At 40.1% G+C, this 23,323-nt stretch overlaps 1 protein-coding gene across 3 annotated transcripts in view; it reads right to left on the bottom strand.

The window, feature by feature from the left end:
• The window catches only part of LOC131678512 (nose resistant to fluoxetine protein 6), a 1,156,332-nt gene that overhangs the window by 825,939 nt on the left and 307,070 nt on the right, over positions 1-23,323 (bottom strand). The gene's annotated exons all lie outside the window — the stretch shown is intronic.

The raw sequence follows: 23,323 nt of genomic DNA, 5'->3' as shown, positions 1-23,323 counted from the left end.
TGAATGATTAAAATCCATCCAGTAATATCGGAGTTATAAGCGTGCAAACCTTACATAGTTTCGTTACATGGGAGATAGTTTAGATTTTAGAATGACACCTAGCCCCAGATAGTGGAGTAAGACATTCTTAATGTCAAAAATTTTAGCAATCAAAAACTTTCGGAAGCCACAGACAAAGAAAGCCAAAGACAAAGAAGGAGGTAAGGAGTTTTCTGGGACTCGTTAATTTTGTGGGACACTTCATTCCCGATTTGTCAACGAGAACTGAGCCATTGCAACTATTTGTTCGCGGAGATATTGAAAATTTTGACGACGATCAGTGTAAAGCTTTTGATGACTTGCGAAACGAGCTCTCACAGAAGGTGCACAAACTAGGATTTTTCGAGCCTAGCGATAGAACTGAACTCTAGGTTGATGCATCGCCTGTCGGCCTAGGTAAAAAAATGTTAATAATTTATGTTATGTTATATGATTGTTAAGTGTTGTATTTGTTCTAACCCAGGTGCTGTATTGGCGCAGCGAGATTCCTCAAATACAGCTAGAATCATTAGCTTCGCTTCAAAAGGCCTAACTGCCACAGAAAAGATTTATCCTCAGACATAACGCGAGGCAGTAGCAGTTGTGTGGACGGTGGAGAAATTCTAACTATATCTATTTGGTCTCCAGTTTACCGTATTCACAGATCACAAAACATTAGAGTATGTTTATGGAGGAAAATATCGCGATGGGAGACGAGCCTGCTCAAGAGCCGAAGCATGGGCGTTACTCTTACAGCCTTACAACTTCAAAATTAAGTATATTCCTGGGGCCTCCAATATATCTGACGTTCTCTCGAGACTCTGTCCTCCAGACAGTTTAGCCTTTGACGAAGGTTCTGAACATTTCCTTTTTGCGGTTGGAAATTGTCCCGTCGCGATTACGCTGGAAGAGATAAGACAAGAAACACGGAAAGATAAAATATTGCTCCGTGATGGAAGCGATTAAAACTGAAGTTTGGGGAAATGAGCTGTTTAGATACCAAACGTTCTCGAAAGAACTAGGAATCATCGATAGCATTATTATACGCAACGAAAGAATTGTTCTTCCGATGAACTTAAGACCAAGAGCTTTAGATATAGCGCATCGTGGTCATCCAGGTGTAGTTGCTATGCATAGAAACCTCCGGGAGAAAGTTTGGTGGCCATGTGCGGCATGCGCAGCTGTCAGCAACCTTTTCCCACCAGAGCCAATGGTGCGAAAACTTATGCCAGAACACTGTGATTAAGAAATCTGGAACTGACACCATCATAACTAATGATGAGGGCGTTATGTGCCGACGGCCCGTTACACATCTGAGAAAGTGGCTATCGTCGCCCTGCATGTCGAGCGATTCCCAACCAGCAGCACCCGATATCTCATATCAACCTACAGATACTAAGTCAACCAATCCCACAGTTCTCACTACTCCAGATAATGCCATAGATATAGGAAAGTGTGATCAAACAGGCATTGATGGCTCCACGCCAAAACGCTCCCGCATTTCCCTTACGTTTTAGTCCTCAAAAAAACTTTTTTTTGTTCTCACAAATAATAAAAATAAAAGAATAAAGTGAAAAATAAATCCATATCTAATTGTTTATGTAAAAATATTACCTATCCTACTATTTTGAGAGACCCGGGAAGGGATGTAGAGTCTACCTAACTACGCCTCTGTTTATATTAGCCAGAGTTATGGAGAGTTTAACACGGAGAGCGCATCAAACGAGAGAGCCGCACGATCGAACTGAAACGGTGGTAAAACCGAACGGTAGGAAGCACACGATAGTCACGGGAGCAAGACGTGCACGTACAACCGAGCTGCAAAACAACGCTAGAGGGACTGTATACTGTCCTAGAAAACTACGCATTTTCAATAAAAGTGGAATAACCCATTAAATGGGTAAAGTGTTTGTACCCATAAATGAGTACAGACCTTGTACGTCAACCTGGGTATGTTTCACCCATTATTTTTCGCAGAACTGTTACAACAAAATGCATAAAAAATACCCATTCATGAAATTCGCGCCAGAATGCAAAATACTGTCAATAGAATTATTTCTGAATTCAAAAAAACATAAAATAACATTCATTTCACATTATTGTTTCTTTATAAAAGTATAGGAATCTAGATAGAAATCCTATTCCAAAACTACTTAACAAAATAAAACCGAAATATTTTTGATGGCTGGATCTTTTGGATGCTCTAAAAATGCCGAACTGGCGCATATTTTCAACATCCTCAGTAGTCTAAACAGACGTTGTTTTCGGAGCATTGCTGAAATATTCCGTTTCCGCCACGGACTCCGATGCAGGGCGATAATTTGCAGGTTCCACTACGATCCTTAGTTTTCAGGTTAACTCGCTTGAAATAATGCTCAAGGATTTTTCACCCATTATCAAGATCAATATACCCATTTTTATTTCTATTTAATCTATTTATTTCAAGTCGTCAATCAGATGTAGACCGGTTTCTTACAATAATTATTAAACTAACTTAACACTAGTTAAAATTTTGGTTTACTTTAAACTGCTGCTTAAGTTTTGTTTTCGACATAGTGAAGTCAATGCTTTCGCAATGTTTGTTGTAAATATTCATCATTTGGTTTAAAGGGCCAAACTTGGCATAATTGGTGCGATGGCGAATTGTACAAAAGATGCTGCGGTTACGTAGTTGTCGAGAAGGAGCATAAAAATTTAGTTTCGATAAAAGTTCGATTGAATCAATACGATGTGATACAATGTCGTTTACAAATGATACCATAGAAAATTCACGACGATCTTTCAAGGTTTGAATGTCAATTAGCATGCACCGTGCTTCATAAGATGGCAAATGTAGTCCAGTCCAACCTAGTTTACGAAGAGCGAACATCAAAAACTGCTTTTGTACTGATTCTATCCGGTTTGCATGTGTTGTTGAAAAAGGCGACCAAACTATACTACAATATTCTAGTGTTGAACGCACATAGGCTACATATAATGTTTTTATTGTGTAGGGATCTTGGAAATTATAGCAGAAGCGTTTAATAAAACCTAGTGTGCTGTTTGCTTTGTTAATTATTGTGTTATAATGATCTATGAATGTTATTTTGGAATCTATAATAACTCCTAGATCTCTTATTCTGTCACACTTTTCTACTTGTTGATTTCCCAATAAGATTCTATTGTTCTGTATATTATTCTTTCTACTCAATGTTATGGAATTACATTTTTTTACATTCAGTTTCAGCAGGCTTTTATTACACCATGTATAAAATATATTTACTTCGTTTTGAAATGTCTGAATGTCTTCACCATTTCTTATTTCTAGAAATAGTTTCATATCATCAGCATATATAAGAACTTTTACATTTTTTAGAATGAAGGAAATGTCGTTAACAAATAAAATAAAGAATAGCGGGCCCAAATGAGACCCTTGAGGGACTCCTGATGTAACTTGAATTGGGATTGATTTTATCCCTTTAAATCTAACAGCTTGTTCACGATTTGTAAGATATGATTGTACCCATGTAAGAAGTCCTGGCTCAAACCCCATTTTTTCTAATTTAAAAAGTAGCATGGGTATGTCGATGCGATCAAATGCTTTGCTAAAATCTGTATAAAGAGCTTCAACGTGGTTTCCGTTATCCATTGCTGTTAATGTGTAGTTAATGAATTCGAGTAGATTTGTACTTGTAGAACGCCCTTTGAAAAAGCCATGTTGCACATGGGTAATTCTGTTCTTGATTTGGTGGAATAAATTTTCATTAACAATCGCCTCGAAAATCTTGGGAATGCACGAGATGATAGCTATTCCACGATAGTTACGCACATCGGATTTTTTACCATTTTTAAAAATTGGAACTAGGAAAGAGCTTTTCCATGTTTTAGGAAAACAACCTGATTCTAGAGACATGTTAAAAAGCCAAAATAAAGGAGCGGTTAGTTCTATTGACAAAGTTTTTAAAAACACCGGTGGAACGCCATCAGGCCCAGGGCTTTTAGAGCTATCCAAGTTTTTTAAGGCATCCATGATTGTATGTACTTTTATCTGTTTAATGTTAATATCTCTTGAAAGTTCTGGGAGGAATGAAAAGTATTCACGCTCTCGATCCTTCTCTGAAAATGTAGTGTAAACTTCCCGGAAGAATGTTGCAAAAAGATTGCAGATTTCCTCTGAGTTATCGCCTACCTTTCCATCAAGATGCATTTCTGTTGGGAAATAATCCGATTTTATTTTAGTTTTTACGTAATTAAAGAAGTTTTTTGGGCAAGTTTTTATATTGCGTTCTGTTCTGTCATTGTACTCTTCAAACGCGATATCAATGGCAAGGTTCAATTGATCGCATAGATTTAAATAGTTTGTTAAGTTATCTTCGCTGTTGTATTTTTTGTAGATTTTGTGTGCTTTCTGCTTACGATTTTTTAAATTTTTGATTTCTCTATTAAACCAGATGGGATGTTTTGAGTTATAGTGACGCCTTCTTCTTTTCAATGGTATATCTTCGTGAATGACTTCAAATAATATTTTGTAGAAGATGTCTACGGCAGCTTCAACATTTTCTTCATTTCTTAAAATCATTTGCCAGTTTATTGCATTAATTTTTTGCCTCAAGCTTTCATAGTTAGCGGACTCGTAATCAAATACCTCCTTAAATTCACTATCACCACGTCTGTCATTAACATGCAAGAATATAGGAAACTCAATGGCTGTATGATAAGCTTCATTCTTCCATAAGGGAGTAAGTGATTCCGTTACACAGAAGTCTTCGTCTATATTCGTCATTAATAAATCTAAATAGCAATGTCGCTGATTTCTTATGTGATTTATTTGATTAAGTCCTAAACTGGCAGATTTATCGCAAATGAACTGCAAAGTTTCATTTTCCCCTACAACAGGAAGTAGGATGCTCTCATTATCAGCATCTGGTATGAAATCAATACCGCGTTGATTGAAATCGCCATATATGTGAACTTTTACGTGCGGGGAAAGACTATTAATAATGCATTCAGCAGCATGATAAAACTTTTCGTAAGTCGTTTTTCGAGCAAAATTTGGAGGAAAATACACCGAAGCAAAAACGTGAGTTTCGTCTTTAACATGTACTTTCACCCACACATGCTCGAATTCTTTTGATTTTATAGTTTTGATAACTTCTGCATTTAGTTTTGCTGAAATCGCAATCAAAGCGCCCCCTCCTGACTTCTTACCAGATACATGACAATCACGGTCATCCCTAAATACATTGTAATTGCTCCCGAAAACTTCTTCACTTCTCACTGTTTCGTCCCAACTAGTCTCAGTTGCTAAAATTACGGAATAATGACAACCTAATATTTTGTTTTGAATCACATTCATCTTAGCTGCACTTTTCATGCGGTTAAAGTTTTGGCAATAGACCAAGATTTCTGTTCTTGACTGAGATTCTATTGAAGAAGTGTTAGTTGAATGGGAATTAATTAGACCTAGCTCTACCTCTTCTAAATCTTGAATCGCAATATGATTTGTCAATTCATTATTATCTTGCTCTAATGAGCGCGTCGATAGCGGCAAAAACACTGACAGGCGCCAATTCCGGAGGGGTACATAGGTGTGGCAGCAGCTGTTCGATGTGAGGTGCTAGGTTGGTCGGTAGGGCACGGGTGTAAAACATCGCCTCTCTGGAATGCAATGGTAGGTCTGAACGAAGTTGAAGGTGGCCTCGAAAAACGTTTCTTTGCCTCAGCCAGTAGCTCTCTATCCAACGGAAGATTGTCGATGTCGCGGCGTTTGTTATCGTGGTACGCAAATCTGCTGTGGTTGTAATTACATCCGTTATTTTTGTCGAAAATTGTGTGGTGCTTGTAACCGTGATTCTTGCGACGCTTAGTATTATTATTACGGGTGGTGTCAAGTGCATTGACATTACCTCATCGAGTAGTTGTGAAATGGATAAAAAGTACTCATTGTTAGAAACAAAAAATACCCATTTTTTGACAGCTCGAATAACTTCCGAAAATGGACAATTTGACTACATAAAATGGGTAAAGTTTTTTTATCGTGTATGCAAAAACACACCTTTCTCGCGATGTTTCTACCTACTAACTCAACAGAAAAAAACGACCTACTAAACAATTGACTTTATTTTACTGTTTAATATACTGTATCTGGACCACTAAATGCATGAATCATTCAAAATTCACAAGTGGTCAAAGTTAAGCATTAAAACCACCATGTTAGGACCAGTTTCCTCCAAAACACGTGATTTTTTAAAAAAAGTTTTAAAGTTCAAACATCAAAATAAACTTTAGAAGTCTACCATTTTGTTTTTTCTCGGTGGAAATGTTTTATTGTAGTACCGACCATAAACAATTCGATACTGAATATGAAACTGTTTTGCTTTCTGTTTTCAGATTCCTTTCCAAGCAATGATGACACTCACCAAACAAATCGGACGAGTTCGAGTAGCTGTTTTCAAAGCCGCCATAATAACGAAAAAAATGTTTTTAAGTAGTTTAATATTTGTACTTTTATCTGTAAACAGCTAAATTTTGAAATATTTTTGGAACAATAAATGGTTTTTTCTTTAAAAAAAATGGGTAGGTAATGTCAGAGACATAACCGAAGTGAAGTAGAATACACTTAGGCTGTTAATTCGAATGCTGCAATTTTTGCTATTGAAAGCCAGCTATTTCGATATTTGTTATGATGTATTGTGCCCCGCTGTTGTTGTGCATTTTACCCCTGCACAGGTGCGTTTTGCCCTGCCTATTTTTCAAAGAGCAATTTATGATTTTGAAATATTGAATATTTTTCATGCCCTGAATATTTTGCAAAGCGATTGTGATTTCAGAGTAAAATGTTGGCTATATGATATCAATAATTAAATTCTCCCAATTGATCGATGGTCTATAGCTAAGTTATGATTATATTTTCTTAGGGGTGTATTTTACCCCATCTACCTCTACATACGCTAGCATTACATTCACATAAATCACTCGCGACGCTTTTGTGCAAATGGAATCTTGGTCATACCTCGAAAATATTATCGCCCGAGACACATACATGGCAAAATTCAAATGTTGGGTTTGTTCCATAGTTTCGACTAGGTAATTATCAACTCGATTATTTTCAAGTTGATAGTACTACCTTTATTACTCACATTACCCACCGGCCCTGATTATTGAATATTTCATTACACATAGGTATAGTGGGATCAAAATTCATTCGCCTTGCTGAATATTTTTAGAAATAGGCCACTTTAAAGTATGGCATGTACAAATAAAGTAAATTAAGGGCCAAATCGGATAACAAATAGTTTTTGGACTCACTGGAAGTTGTACATACTCTACAGTTAAGAGCCAGCAGAAGGGCATTTGCTTGTGAAATGTCAGCATTAGAGAGTTAAGGCGAATGCCCTATACATAATATGTTCAAACCTTTACCAATCCGGTTTCTTAGCGTGGATTTTTCGCAATAACCCTGCAATTGCCACGTATGATTAAAACCAACAACGAATGTAGTGCCAGGCAGCGATACCACATGTTTTCATGAAATTGATGTAGAATAATAATTAAAATGTCTGTAAATGTCTCTAGATGGTTGTGTAAATTCTAGTTACACTAGAATATCAATTTAAAAATAGTTTGAAATTAGAATACTATTAATAAAGGAATCACTCGTAGTCGAATAGAGTTATTCTAGTACAACTTTGCTAAACACTATTACTCTTTTAAAAGTCTGTAAATCTGTTATAGCTGGTGCCAGGACATTACTTTTAATGGAACATTTCACTAGCTGAACTACGAAATAAGTAAAATCATTTATATGCACATAAAATAAACCGGTCTTAATATGGATATACAAATCCCGTCATACATGCAGCAGTTATACAATTAAACTGTGTTTATAGCAGCATATGCATAGATGATATGTAAAAAGTTGTCCCAGTTTGCCCCGAATATAAATCAACGGTAGAAACATATTACATCAGTATCCAATACGCCAACATCATCTCCTTCACACAACACAACAACCAATTCTATTAAAATCATCAATCGTACTACCGCTTACCAAAAGAAAATTAACCAAATGATGAATTTATCTGAGCCCGCCATGCATAATTTAAAGAGCAAGAGAGCGGGATCTTTCACACTCAACCACCCCTTCGCACGCGCACACTTGCAATCCGCGTATTGAACTTCGAAAAAAGAGCGTTCTGCTTTTTCTGCGATGTGTGCTGATCATTGTATGCACGCCACGCCTGTGCATCATTGGATGAATCATTGGTGACAGTCATTGAATATATTCCAACCGGAGTTTGAGCTGACTCAAAACGTAGCAGCTACTACGAGGTCAGAAAGCAAACTGACGAATTTTCGCTTATGTCCCGTTTTTATACCTGGCGAAGAACATCGGATAAAAAAGAGGCAGTCCTAGCAACGCTCGCTGCTTGGTTGAATTGTACGGACGCAGATAATTACCATTTTTACAAAATACATTATTTTCGTTATCTATAATAGACGTATATTTTACGGTATCAAATACAATATACGTGCACATATTTCCGATCAGATAGTGCAAAAATATAGCGATTTCGATCAGTACAACGGAAGTTAATCGCGTTTGAACACTGGGAAAATATCTCAGCAGAAATTTTTGAAAAGGGACCCCCATATTGAAACGTTAGAAGTATTCTACTTCAAAAAACACGTTTTTCGAAGTAACCTGGCCTTAACTAAAAGACCCGATTTTTAACAATAAGTGGATTGATTTTTTATTTATCTATTTATTTCGGTAGTTCAAGCAGAAGTGTAGTTGAACTTCTACAACAAATTGTATACTCGGGTTAATCAGTTTCAAATTTCTCTTGTTATCATTTTTTTGGTTCAAGCAGTAGTGTGGTTAAACTTCTATAACAAAGTGTATACTCGAGTTAATCAGTTTGAAATTTCTCTTGTAATAATTTTCACTGATTTCAATATCTTTAAACGCTTGTTAAATTTTACGTATTGACCTGGCGTGATTGCGTGCAATCCGGTTCTACTACATATGTTTGTCTCCGAAAATATTCGGAGTTAATCTTCGATAGTTTACTATAATACTCGCAGGTGATATGGCCATTAATTTCATATGGAAATAGATATTTTTGGAAAGATTTGGATAGTCTCGTCCCTTTAATCGAATAAGGTAATTTAATTTAATCTTAGAAATATTAAAATTTGTACACAAGAAGTGAAATTTGTGTGCATGCTTGGTTTAATATTTCGGTCTAGATAATAGGTAGTAACAGTCAAATTAAAAGAATAGAATTTAATTAAATAAGGAATAAAATCAAATTAATAAATATAAAAATAAAGAAAAATTGGAGGAATCATCGGCAGCATTGTTTCTTATAGTTCATCAAAAAGTGCTTGCTAATTTAGCAATTCTGCACTGTTGGTAGGGTTCGTCGCGGTTGCGGTAATTACCGCAACCGCGCGGTATTTACCGCACCCGCACCGCAAAAACTGCGGTGCGGTGAGACACTTTTTCCCGCGGATGCGGTGCGGGAAATGGCTTTTACCGCGCGGTATTACCGCAACCGCGCTTCAAAAAATAATTGATAAAGTCTGCATTACAAAGTGAATTAAAACTATGACTTTTACCATTTGAGAAGAACGCAACTAGATTTATTTTCTGAACGAATGCTTAGCAATGTCATTATTAGGAAAATCCCTCTGTCAGATCGTTCGAGTTTTACCTATTACCCTATAATACAGAAACATGATAAACATTTACTTGCTCTAATTTCCATAGACTTGACATAAAACATACTGTTACTAAGAAATAAAATCTAAAGGCTGTGTCCAATATAATTTGGCACCATTAATTCACGACATATTTTGAAAACTATTTATTTTATACTTCAAAGAAAAAATTTACAAACGAAGCTTTTCAAATACATAAAACACAAAATCCAATCATTGAAAAACAATTAAATTGTAATGTCAAATCCAATTACAAAATGCATCATTTCTCCCGATTCCTCTTGGCAATCGAATTATGAATCATTTTCGATGACATTTTCTCAACTGTGAATTTTGATTAATTTGGAGAACTTGAAGAACTACTAATACTAAGACTTAAAAACAATCCAAAGAATGTAATTATCATCATCAAACCAAACGAATTTGAAGGAATTTTTTTCGCGTACATCTATTGTTCGTCCAACTGGGAATATTTTCTACCAAATTAACAAATAATATTTTTCAGTTAGGAGTATTTTTTAACTTTTTGAAAGTAAAGTTTTCGAAGTTAGTGTAGAGCAGTGCGATTTTTTTGTGTTTCTCAAAGTCTCCCTCAAGGCCTCCCTTCATATTGTGAAAAGTGTAAAAGTTAGCCCAGATGCCAAATTTTGCATAGTTTGGACAGTTTTTGCGTTGATTGTAAATTTATCTCGAAATATTAACGTAGGGGTTGGGTATCATTTACATAGAATCTGTATACAAAGTTTGAAAGAAATCGGTTAAGTAGTTTTTGAATGGCAGGTAACATCGCAAATCATGTTTTTCCAGAGACGTTCTACAGAAAGCTTCGTCACCGAGTCGTTTGTCGATATTTTTGTAATGAAAAATTATAGCATGTTATGGAAATGATACACTATAATGTACAAAAGTTTTGATCAATTCGCTTTATGCAGTTTAAAAAAATCGAGAAAGTGTTTTTTACGCCAAAACCCTTACCCCCTTAATAAAACTTGCAAAGTTGAATATTTTCATAAATGTTACATTCTTAGGAGTCCGTCAAAGTTAATTTTCGTGTAAATAAGAATAACATTTTATTATATATGGATATACAAAACAAATGAATATTTGTTTTTGAGCACAATTTTTAAAATACATGATTTTTACCGCATTTACCGCATTACTGCGCGGTGCGGTGCGGTAAATGCAATGCGGTTGCGGTAAGCGGTGCGGTTTTATTATTTTTTTGCGGTTGCGGTGCGGACTATCCATTTACCGCCCACATCCGCACCGCGACGAACCCTAACTGTTGGTGCACTTTTTTTGCTCTTGGGAAAGTTCCATTTTACCTGTGTTTTACTTACCGTTTTTCGGCGAAAAAGTTTCCAGTCGCTTGACGGACATTGACGGGTAGTCTAAACAGACGTTGTTTTCGGAGCATTGCTGAAATATTCCGTTTCCGCCACGGACTCCGATGCAGGACGATAATTTGCAGGTTCCACTACGATCCTTAGTTTTCAGGTTAACTCGCTTGAAATAATGCTCAAGGATTTTTCACCCATTATCAAGATAAATCATTGACATTACCTCATCGAGTAGTTGTGAAATGGATAAAAAGTACTCATTGTTAGAAACAAAAAAATACCCATTTTTTGACAGCTCGAATAACTTCCGAAAATGGACAATTTGACTACATAAAATGGGTAAAGTTTTTTTTACCGTGTATGCAAAATCACACCTTTCTCGCGATGTTTCTACCTACTAACTCAACAGAAAAAAACGACCTACTAAAGAATTGACTTTATTTTACTGTTTAATATACTGTATCTGGACCACTAAATGCATGAATCATTCAAAATTCACAAGTGGTCAAAGTTAAGCATTAACTTTGCTTTGCTTCGTTAGCCCGTCTCGGGGCGGAGCAGAGAAGAGTGTGAAGCACCGATAGCGATATCATGACCACTGTTCTATGCAGTGCGTGTGCGAATAAAATTTCATCAGTGAATGATCGTATTTACTGTTTCGGCGGCTGCGATCATATCCTGCATGAAAAATGTGCCGATCTGAATACCGCCAGTGCAAGTGCCCTGAAAAGCAATAATGCATTACGATATGTTTGCTTTGACTGTCGTAAAAAACAGTCTTGCTTGAACGATGTGCTGAAAAAGTGTGGGGAACTGCAGAACGCGGTTTCTGAATTGCAGAAGGCACAACATGAGCTGACACACAAGTTAGTGAATGAGTGTGTGGGCAAAATCGAGAATAACATCAAGCAACAACTTTCGGACTTTCTCCAGCTTATGAAGCAATCGCTCGTGAATTTGAATACCAGTGAAAATACAAATACCCTGTCATACGCAAGTGTCGTTCAAGCTTGTGTGAGCGACCCAGCATCAAACAGAAAAAGGAAAAGTCCCATGATATCTGCTGGCGATTGTCCGGTACATAAACAGTCCAATCCTAATGGCAGCGATATTTTGGAAATAGGCCAACTGCGGTCGGGTAAACGTCGATGTCTAACTGCTCCCCCTAGAAGTGATAAAGTTTCCAACGAGAACACCCCCAAGAGTGTACCCGTCCAGAACATTGCAGAAACACTCTCAGTGAAGTCTAATGCAATAGTAAAGCGAGAGCGAACAGTAGTCATTAGACCTACTGAGCACCAAGACGCGACTGTAACAAAGAAAGACATCCAAAGCAAGCTCGACCCTGTTATGTTGGGTGTTAAAGAAACCTTTTTCCGATCCAACGGTGAAGCAACGGTTAGATGCGATTCCCAAGAATCAGCGCTTAAACTGCTTAGTTCAGTAAAAGCAAATCTGTCTGGAAAGTACGATGCTGACGTTCAAAAGCTCTGAAACCCAGAGTAAAAATTGCTGGTTTCACTGACGATATCACTGCGGAGAATTTCGTGGAAAAATTGGTAAAGCAAAACAATCTTTCGGAGTCTGCTAACCTAACGGTGATACGAGTTGTGCGAAACGAAAAACACACAGACAATCCTATGTCTGCTGTTCTTGAAACCGATGCCAAAACCTTCGAAGAACTGATAAAGCTGCAACGTGTCAACTTAGGTTGGATGCGCTGCAAAATTACTGATGTGTCAACGTGTTTCGCTACTTTCGGTGTTCTGAGTACGGCCATAAAGCTGAAGCATGCACGAAGCCCCCATGCTGTCCAATTTGTGCCGAAGGACACAAGTCTGAAGAATGTGTTTCAAACTTCCGAAAGTGCATAAATTGCCACAATGCCAATACTGCGAGAACTGATGCTGACCAAATACAAGTAGATCATGCCTCCTGGAGCTCTGAGTGTCAACTGTACCAAACTCGTCTTCGGCAGTCACGTCGAATCATTGACTACAACACCTAGCAACTAACACAACACCGTGAAACCGGTTTCGTTGTTCGTCAAATAATTCCTCCAGTCAAACGACAAATCAACCACAGCAACCATGTTTCTTCTGTGGCAGCGACGCCATCGGAGAATGAATCTTGGTTAGAACAACGAAGCAGCAACGATGGCGACCTCATCTGCCCAGATCCACAATTGCATCTCACCGACGGGTGCAATTAGCCCGATTCCTTCAACTACGTTCACCTGCTCTCCACGGAACTTGTGTGTTATGGCAGCGACATTTCCCGGTCAGGTAAAGCTAAGGAGGGTATATGTCCTCCCGAAGCTACTCACGATACTGCGCACCTTAAATTAGATCCACAATTGCAGCTTGTTGACGGATGCAATCAGCCTGATTCCATCAACGACGTTCATCTGTTTTCTAAGGAACTTGTATGCTATGGCAGCGACCTTTCTCGGTCAGATAAAGCTAAGGAGGGTATATGTCCTCCCGAAGCTACTCAAGATACTGCGCACCTTAAATTAGATCCACAATTGCAGCTTGTTGACGGATGCAATCAGCCTGATTCCATCAACGACGTTCATCTGTTTTCTAAGGAACTTGTATGCTATGGCAGCGACCTTTCCCGGTCAGGTAAAGCTAAGGAGGGTATATGTCCTCCCGAAGCTACTCACGATACTGCGCACCTTAAATTAGATCCACAATTGCAGCTTGTTAAAGGATGCAATCAGCCTGATTCCATCAACGACGTTCATCTGTTTTCTAAGGAACTTGTATGCTATGGCAGCGACCTTTCCCGGTCAGGTAAAGCTAAGGAGGGTATATGTCCTCCCGAAGCTACTCACGATACTGCGCACCTTAAATTAGATCCACAATTGCAGCTTGTCGATGGAGGCAACCAGCCTGATTCCATCAACGACGTTCACCTGTTTTCTAAGGAACTTGTATGTTATGGCAGCGACCTTTCCCGGTCAGGTAAAGCTAAGGAGGGTATATGTCCTCCCGAAGCTACTCACGATACTGCGCACCTTAAATTAGATCCACAATTGCAGTTTGTCGACGGAGGCAACAGCCTGATTCCATCAACGACGTTAATCTGTTTTCTAAGGAACTTGTATGCTGTGGCAGCGACCTTTCCCGGTCAGGTAAAGCTAAGGAGGGTATATGTCCTCCCGAAGCTACTCACGATACTGCGCACCTTAAATTAGATCCACAATTGCAGCTTGTCGATGGATGCAATCAGCCTGATTCCATCAACGACGTTCATCTGTTTTCTAAGGAACTTGTATGCTATGGCAGCGACCTTTCCCGGCCAGACCCACAATTGCAGCCTGCCGATGGGCACAACCAGCTAGAACCCATCACCGACGCCCATCTGCTTGCCACGGAACTTGGCAGCGACCCTTCCCGGTCAGATCTACAAACGCAGCTTTCCAACAGACGTGATCAGCTTAACTCCGACGCCTGTATGTTGACAACAAAATCTGAAAGCAGAGACTACGATATGCTCCGGTCAGATAACAGCAGTCTAAAACAATTAGAGCAATTTGAAGTTCCTGCTTTTGTTTACACAGGTAAATGCAATGAATGTATATGTTCTTCCGAAGTAGGACATACAGATGCTGCTCCCGCTGAAAATCCACCCCTATTATAGCCAGACGCCACCACCATCGCCGCTCGTCTTTCTACCGCTCAACCATCAGGACACTATCTGGAGGAACAACTTAGTATCTACTACCAGAACGTGAGAGGACTACGCACAAAAATTGACGAGTTGTTCGTCGCTGTTTCAGAGGCCGAATATGATGTCATTGTTCTAACCGAAACGTGGCTGAATGATCAAATCCATTCGATCCAGTTATTCGGCCCCAGGTACACGGTTTACCGTAAAGATCGCGATCCAGACAGTACAGGGAAAAAACGTGGTGGTGGTGTGCTTATTGCAGTGTCCAACCGGCTCTCGTCCAAACATAAAACGGATAGTAACGATCTCGAACAACTATGGGTAGATATTCGCGGGCGCGATACTAATATTTGTGTAGGCGTAGTATACATTCCCCCTGATTCCGCAAGTGATATAGATATTATTCAGAAGCACATAGACTCAGCACTTGACATCGCAACTTCCATTCAACCGAACAAGGCTCATCTACTGTTTGGTGACTATAATCAGCCAGGACTTCTTTGGAAGAGTACACCCTCCGGTTATGCCTTTCCAGATCCTTCTGAATCTATCTTTTCGAGAGCGAGTATTGCCTTATTGGACGGAATGTCTATATTGAACATGCTGCAAATGTGTACCGTAAATAACAGACGAAATCGAACCCTGGATCTCCTGTTCGTAAATGAAGAAGCTTCTATTAACTGCGCCGTTTCAGAAGCCCTTGAGCCATTAGTTGCCTGTGACGCATATCATCCTCCTCTTCTAGTAACGCAGATTTGTCCCCAGTTGGTTATTTTTGACGAAATTCTGGATGTCAGGAAGTTCAACTTTTCGAAGACTGATTTCTCTAGGCTTCAAAGTTCACTACAGGCAATTGATTGGGAGACTTTGTTAAATCCGCGATCGATGTAGATGTTGCCGTAGAAAAACTTTCACTGGTCCTGAAACAGCTATTCAGAATAACAGTTCCCGCACCACGTCCCCGACCAAAACCGGCATGGTCCAATCGTCAGCTACGTAAGCTGAAAAGATTTCGAGCAGCTGCGCTTCGGCATTACACCAGCAGACGAAACCCCATTACAAAACGAGAGTTTATTCAAGCTAGCAACAGTTACAAGACATATAATCGGTTCCTCTATTAAAGACACGTAGCACAAACCCAATCAAACCTGAAACAAAATCCAAAGCAATTTTGGTCTTTCGTTAACGGAAAACGCAAAGAAAATGGGCTTCCTTCCAGTATGTTCCTTGCAAGTGAAACATCAAGCACTCCAAGTGGCATCTGTGACCTATTCGCTCAACATTTCTCGAGTGTGTTTAAAAAGGACTCGGCTAACTCCACTCAGGTGGAATATGGCCTTCAGAATGTCCCTCATGATGTAATTAATGTAGGTAATATCCAATTTACTGACGAAGACATTCTAACTGCCATTAGAAAGCTAAAGTCTTCAACAGCAGCAGGACCAGATGGTATTCCTTCCATTATACTGAAAAGATGCGCAAGCGCATTGTGTACGCCTTTAAGGCTAATTTTCAATCAATCACTATTGCAATCGGCGTTTCCCGTGTGTTGGAAAAAATCAGTTATGTTTCCCGTTTTTAAAAAAGGTGATAAGCAAAATATTGCGAACTATCGTGGCATAACCTCACTCTGCGCTGGATCAAAGTTATTTGAGATTTTAGTAGGAAACGTGCTGTTTCGTGAGACCAAAGCATACATATCGAAGGACCAACATGGCTTTTTTCAGGCAGATCGACAACTACTAATCTAGCCCAATTCACTTCACTCTGTATTAAAAATGTTGAAGTTGGATCTCAGGTTGATACTGTATACACGGATCTCAAGGCTTCATTCGATCGTGTAGATCACTCTCTTCTACTGGCAAAGATAAAGCGGCTGGGCGCTTCGTCAAATTTCACAGGGTGGCTTAAATCATATCTCGTAAATCGTTCTCTATCTGTAAAATTAGGAAATAGCGAGTCATACAGCTTCATTAACTTGTCGGGAGTGCCTCAAGGGAGCAATCTAGGACCGTTGCTTTTTTCGTTGTTCTTCAACGACGTTTGCTATGTTATACCTCCAGGGTGTAAACTTATATACGCTGATGATCTCAAACTATTTCTCATTGTGCGGTCAATAGAAGATTGCGTGGCACTGCAGCGACACTTAGATGCTTTTTGTAATTGGTGTAGTCGCAACTTGCTGGCTCTCAGCGTGGCCAAATGTCCCATAATATCTTTTACTCGCAGAAAAAATCCAATACTCTGGAGCTACACCATCTCAGGGGAATCGCTAGAGAGAATGACAGTTATCAGAGACCTCGGAGTACTCCTGGACTCACAACTGACATTCAGAAATCATTACTCTCATGTTATAGCACAGGCAAATAGAAACCTCGGCTTCATTATAAGAATCGCCAAAGAATTCACTGATCCATATTGTTTACGGGCACTCTATTTCTCACTAGTTCGATCTGTCCTGGAAGCTTCAGCACCCATTTGGTGTCCTTATACGAACATTTGGATCAACCGAATAGAAGCAGTGCAGGCAAGATTCCTCCGTTTTGCTCTTAGAACTCTCCCATGGCGTAACCCAACAGAGCTACCACTGTACATCGATCGCTGTCGTCTGCTCGATATGGAAACCCTAGCGAAAAGGCGGAACACATTTAGAGCAGTATTTGTTGGGAAGATATTAACTGGTCAAATAGATGCACCAGATATTCTCTCACAAATAAATATCTATGTGCCCCCTAGAAATCTCAGATCGCATAACTTCTTAAGACTGGAATTTCAGCGCACAGAGTATGGTCAGAACGAACCCATTAGGGCGATGTGTAATGTTTTTAATAGTGTTTATGACCATTTTGACTTTTCTGTATCTTGTGATGTTTTCAAAAATAGACTAAGAAGGTTGACTTAGATTTTAAGATTCAATTTTTGTGATATTTGTAATTTTTGTTCTTGCAATACTGTGTACTATGTGATTAAGTTTAATTGTAGTGTAAAATCATTGTAATCAACTGTGAAAAATTTGAAAAGATGATGGGTTTTTACGCTCATTTGAAGATTGCTTCTGAAGCATATCCTGAAATGGGCTTTTCCCATTCTAGAAACATTTCATGTAGACCAACACAGGTCTGATGAAAAATAAGAATAAATAAATAAATAAATAAATAAATAAAACCACCATGTTAGGACCAGTTTCCTCCAAAACACGTGATTTTTAAAAAAATGTTTTAAAGTTCAAACATCAAAATAAACTTAAGAAGTCTACCATTTTGGTTTTTCTCGGTGGAAATGTTTTATTGTAGTACCGACCATAAACAATTCGATACTGAATATGAAACTGTTTTGCTTTCTGTTTTCAGATTCGTTTCCAAACAATGATGACACTCACCAAACAAATCGGACGAGTTCGAGTAGCTGTTTTCAAAGCCGCCATAATAACGAAAAAAATGTTTTTAAGAAGTTTAATATTTGTACTTTTATCTGTAAACAGCTAAATTTTGAAATATTTTTGGAACAATAAATGGTTTTTTCTTTAAAAAACACGTTTTTCGAAGTAACCTGGCCTTAACTAAAAGACCCGATTTTTAACAATAAGTGGATTGATTTTTTATTTATCTATTTATTTCGGTAGTTCAAGCAGAAGTGTAGTTGAACTTCTACAACAAATTGTATACTCGGGTTAATCAGTTTCAAATTTCTCTTGTTATCATTTTTTTTGGTTCAAGCAGTAGTGTGGTTAAACTTCTATAACAAAGTGTATACTCGAGTTAATCAGTTTGAAATTTCTCTTGTAATAATTTTCACTGATTTCAATATCTTTAAACGCTTGTTAAATTTTACGTATTGACCTGGCGTGATTGCGTGCAATCCGGTTCTACTACATATGTTTATCTCCGAAAATATTCGGAGTTAATTTATTTATTAACAGATTAAGGCCGAAGTGGCCTGTGCTGTATACAAAAGATTCCTCCATTCCACTCGGTCCATGGCCGCGCGTCGCCAGCCACGCAGTCTGCGAAGGGTCCGCAAATCGTCTTCCACCTGGTCGATCCATCGTGCTCGCTGCGCGCCACGTCTTCTTGTACCGGTCGGATTGCAATTGAGAACCGTTTTCACCGGGCTATTGTCCGACATTCTGGCTACGTGCCCGGCCCACCGTAGTCGTCCGATTTTCGCGGTATGACAGATGGGCGGCTCCCCCAACAGCTGATGCAGCTCATGGTTCGTTCGCCGTCTCCATGTGCCGTCTTCCATCTGCACTCCACCGTAGATGGTACGCAGCACTTTCCGTTCGAAGACACCAAGTGCGCGTTGGTCCTCCACGAGCATGGTCCAGGTCTCGTGCCCGTAGAGAACTACCGGTCTAATCAGCGTCTTGTAGATGGTCAACTTCGTACGACGGCGAATTCTGTTCGACCGAAGTGTCTTGCGGAGGCCAAAGTAAGCATGATTTCCTGCCACGATGCGTGTACGAATCTCTCTGCTGGTATCATTGTCGGCAGTCACCAATGAGCCCAAGTACACGAACTCTTCAACCACCTCGATTTCGTCGCCACCGATGCAAACTCGAAGCGGGCGGTTCTCATTCTCTTCTCGTGAATCTCTTCCTATCATGTACTTTGTTTTCGACGTGTTGATGGCAAGTCCGACGCGCTTGGCTTCTCTTTTCAGTCTGATGTAGGCTTCCTCCATCTTCTCAAAATTTCGTGCAATAATATCAACGTCATCGGCGAAGCCAAGTAGCTGAACGGACTTTATGAAAATCGTACCACTCGTGTCGATCCCTGCTCTTCTTATTACACCTTCTAGCGCGATGTTGAATAACAGACACGAGAGACCATCACCTTGCCGTAACCCTCTGCGTGATTCGAAGGGACTCGAGAGCGTCCCTGAGACACGTACTACGCACATCACCCGATCCATCGTCGCCTTCACTAATCGCGTCAGTTTGTCCGGGAATCCGTACTCGTGCATAATCTGCCATAGCTGATCTCGATCGATAGTGTCGTATGCGGCTTTGAAGTCGATGAACAAATGATGTGTGGGCACATTGTACTCGCGGCATTTCTGCAGTACTTGACGAAGAGCGAACACCTGGTCCGTGGTAGATCGTTCGCTCATGAAACCCGCCTGGTACTGCCCCACGAACTCTCTTGCAATTGGTGATAGTCGACGGCATAGTATTTGGGAGAGTACCTTGTAGGCGGCGTTCAGCAGGGTGATTGCTCGGTAATTACAGCAATCCAGCTTGTCGCCCTTTTTGTAGATAGGACACACGACACCTTCCATCCACTCCTCCGGTAAAATCTCCTCCTCCCAAATCTTGGTAATCACCCAGTGCAGCGCTTTAGCCAGTGGCTCGCCACCGTGTTTTAGTAGCTCGCTTGGTATTTGGTCAACCCCAGCGGCTTTATTATTTTTGAGCCGGCTAATCTCGTGGATTTCTTGGAGATCCGGAGCCGGTAGTGTAATGTCTTCCGCGCGTGCTCCCAGGTGCGTTACCGTGCCATCCTCGTCGTCTGCTGCATCGCCGTTCAGGTGTTCTTCGTAGTGCTGCCGCCACCTCTGGATCACCTCACACTGGTCCGTGAGAAGATTCCCGTTTGTATCTCTGCACATGTCGGCCTGTGGTACGTGGCCCCTGCGCGAGCGGTTCAACTTCTCGTAGAATTTCCGTGTGTCTTTAGCGCGGTACAGCTGCTCCATCGCTTCGCGATCTCGGTCTTCCTGCTGGCGCTTTTTGGTCCGGAAAACCGAGTTCTGCCTGTTCCGTGCCTGTTTATATCGCGCCTCGTTCGCCCTCGTGCGGTGTTGCAGCATTCTCGCCCATGCTGCATTCTTCTCTTCGACTAACTGCTCGCATTCGCCGTCGTACCAGTCGCTTCTTCGGTCCGGGCCCACCGTACCTAGTGCAGTGGCTGCGGTGCTACCTATGGCGGATCGGATATCTCTCCAGCCATCTTCAAGGGCAACTGCGCCTAGCTGCTCTTCCGTTGGTAGTGCCACTTCCAACTGTTGCGCGTATTCTTGAGCCACTCTGCCATCTTGTAGCCGCTCGATGTTTAGCCGCGGCGTTCGGCTTCGACGAGAGCTATGCACTGTCGAAAGTTTTGAGCGCAAGCATACTGCAACCAGGTGGTGGTCCGAATCTATATTCGCACTGCGATAAGTGCGGACGTTTGTGATGTCCGAGAAGAATCTACCGTCGATTAGAACGTGGTCGATTTGATTTTTTGTTACTTGGTCCGGTGATCTCCAGGTGACTTTGTGGATATCTTTGCGAGGGAAGAAGGTGCTTCGGAGTTAATCTTCGATAGTTTACTATAATACTCGCAGGTGATATGGCCATTAATGTCATATGGAAATAGATATTTTTGGAAAGATTTGGATAGTCTCGTCCCTTTAATCGAATGAGGTAATTTAATTTAATCTTAGAAATATTAAAATTTGTTCACAAGAAGTGAAATTTGTGTGCATGCTTGGTTTAATATTTCGGTCTAGATAATAGGTAGTAACAGTCAAATTAAAAGAATAGAATTTAATTAAATAATGAATAAAATCAAATTAATAAATACAAAAATAAAGAAAAATTGGAGGAATCATCGGCAGCATTGTTTCTTATAGTTCATCAAAAAGTGCTTGCTAATTTAGCAATTCTGCACTGTTGGTGCACTTTTTTTTTGCTCTTGGGAAAGTTCCATTTTATCTGTGTTTTACTTACCGTTTTTCGGCGAAAAAGTTTCCAGTCGCTTGACGGACATTCTGTTTTGTTTCGTGTACTGTTCAGCAGTGAAATCCTTGTGCTAAAGTGCTTTATTTCGCCATGTGAAAACTTTGTGAGTCTACGGTGAAATTGTAAGACTGCAACCTGTGTGTAATTCCCCACAAAAAATCTACGCACTCGCTTCGCCATCTGCACGCGAGTAGTGGAAAGTGTTCCCCACACTTCAACTTTGCGCACAGCGAGACGAAATCTCGGTTAAGAAAGACACCGATCTCACGAAACTCAACATCGTTTCTTTCCGAGTTGAGCTTCCGAGCGAACTAAAGGATTCAAAGCGTCTACTTGGCCGACTGGAGTACTCGTTCGGGAATTTAATTTCGACCAGCCAAAGCAGGATAGATTTCGCTAATGGGATACCGGGATGCACCGCAGCTTGTATTATGGAAGGCCTCGGTCCCCCCGCCACAGTCCAGCTACTGCAGCCAACGTTCACCAGTCGTCCCGGTCCTGTGTGCGGGAGTGGAGAAAGGGTCTTCCAAACTTCCCTCTGCGGCAAGTACCCATTCTTTCTGAATAATTCAAGCGCTGAAATGTTCCGCGATTCCAGTTCTCCGTTAATTGTACCGTATCAGCACCAGATGCCGCTCTACCTGTCTGCGAACCGCAGCTGTTAACGAGAGATATCTAGTCCAGCTGCATTGCATACATCCCACGTAATGTCGTCTCTTCGGTCACTGGGACGCACACTTGCCGCCAGCCGTGAGGAAGCCCTTAGTCCCCCCCACCACAGTCGAGCCCTTCCTGCCAGCGACCAGCAGCCGTCCCTGTCCTGTGGTGGGGATGGGACGAGGGGTCAATATTTCCTAGAATATTGCCCTGATGTGTGGAGCCCAAACTATAATAACGGCGTTGAGAGAATTGAAAGCGTACAGCGTCGCTTTTTACGTTTCGCGCTCCGTAGATTGCTGTGGAGAGATCCTGTCCGATTACATAGCTATGAAAACTGGTGTCAGCTGATTCAACTGGAACCCCTTTATGTTCGAAGGAATACAGCAAGAGCTTTGTTCATCGCCGACACTTTGCATGGTCATATAGATGCCCCAGCTTTATTAGAACAAATCAATATAAACGTCGCACCACGAACATTACGCAACAACATTATGCTTCGATTACCGTTCAGACGCACTAATTATAGTATGCATGGAGCCATGACTGGTATACAAAGGATTTTGAACCAGGTTGCTTCAGCTTTCGATTTCAACGTGTCTAGACAAACTCTGCGTCAGCGATTTTCTAGGCTTTTTAATCGATCTTTTAACCACATTTGACTTTTTTACCGTTTTTGTGAATTATTGTATGACCACTATTTTTGTATATGACTTGAATGTTAGTAATAAGTTTATTATTAACACCATTGGGGCTTTGGTATGCCTGTTGGTGTATAAGACTAATAAAGAATAAATAATAAAGATCGCACTTCGACCAAACATGGCTAATTATAGCAATATATCTTTTAAAATATACTCAAGTGACTAACTTTGAAAAGAGGTATTCTGCTGTATAAATATTTGAAAGAACTTTTAATTTTTCACTTGTGTCAGGTATATTTCATACTACACGTACTACACGTGTTCGTAGTCCGATTGATGTGAATCTAAAACGGAAGCGTTTTTCGAAGCTGCAAGTAATTTATCATATCCGAAATCTGCGTTTTGTATTTCGTAGAAAAATATTTTGATTTCAAATTACCCTGAATTGGTATTGGCGCTTTTCTAATTTCATTATTCAAAAGATATTGAATTTTTATTACATTCTGAAAAAATTGTCAAAAAGTATTTGTTTTTTGTTTTTGTTGCTGTTAAAAAAT

This window comes from Topomyia yanbarensis, chromosome 2, assembly GCF_030247195.1.
Source record: "Topomyia yanbarensis strain Yona2022 chromosome 2, ASM3024719v1, whole genome shotgun sequence".
In the NCBI taxonomy this organism is placed as follows: Eukaryota; Metazoa; Arthropoda; class Insecta; order Diptera; family Culicidae; genus Topomyia; species Topomyia yanbarensis.
This window is presented reverse-complemented; position numbering and strand designations above follow the sequence as displayed.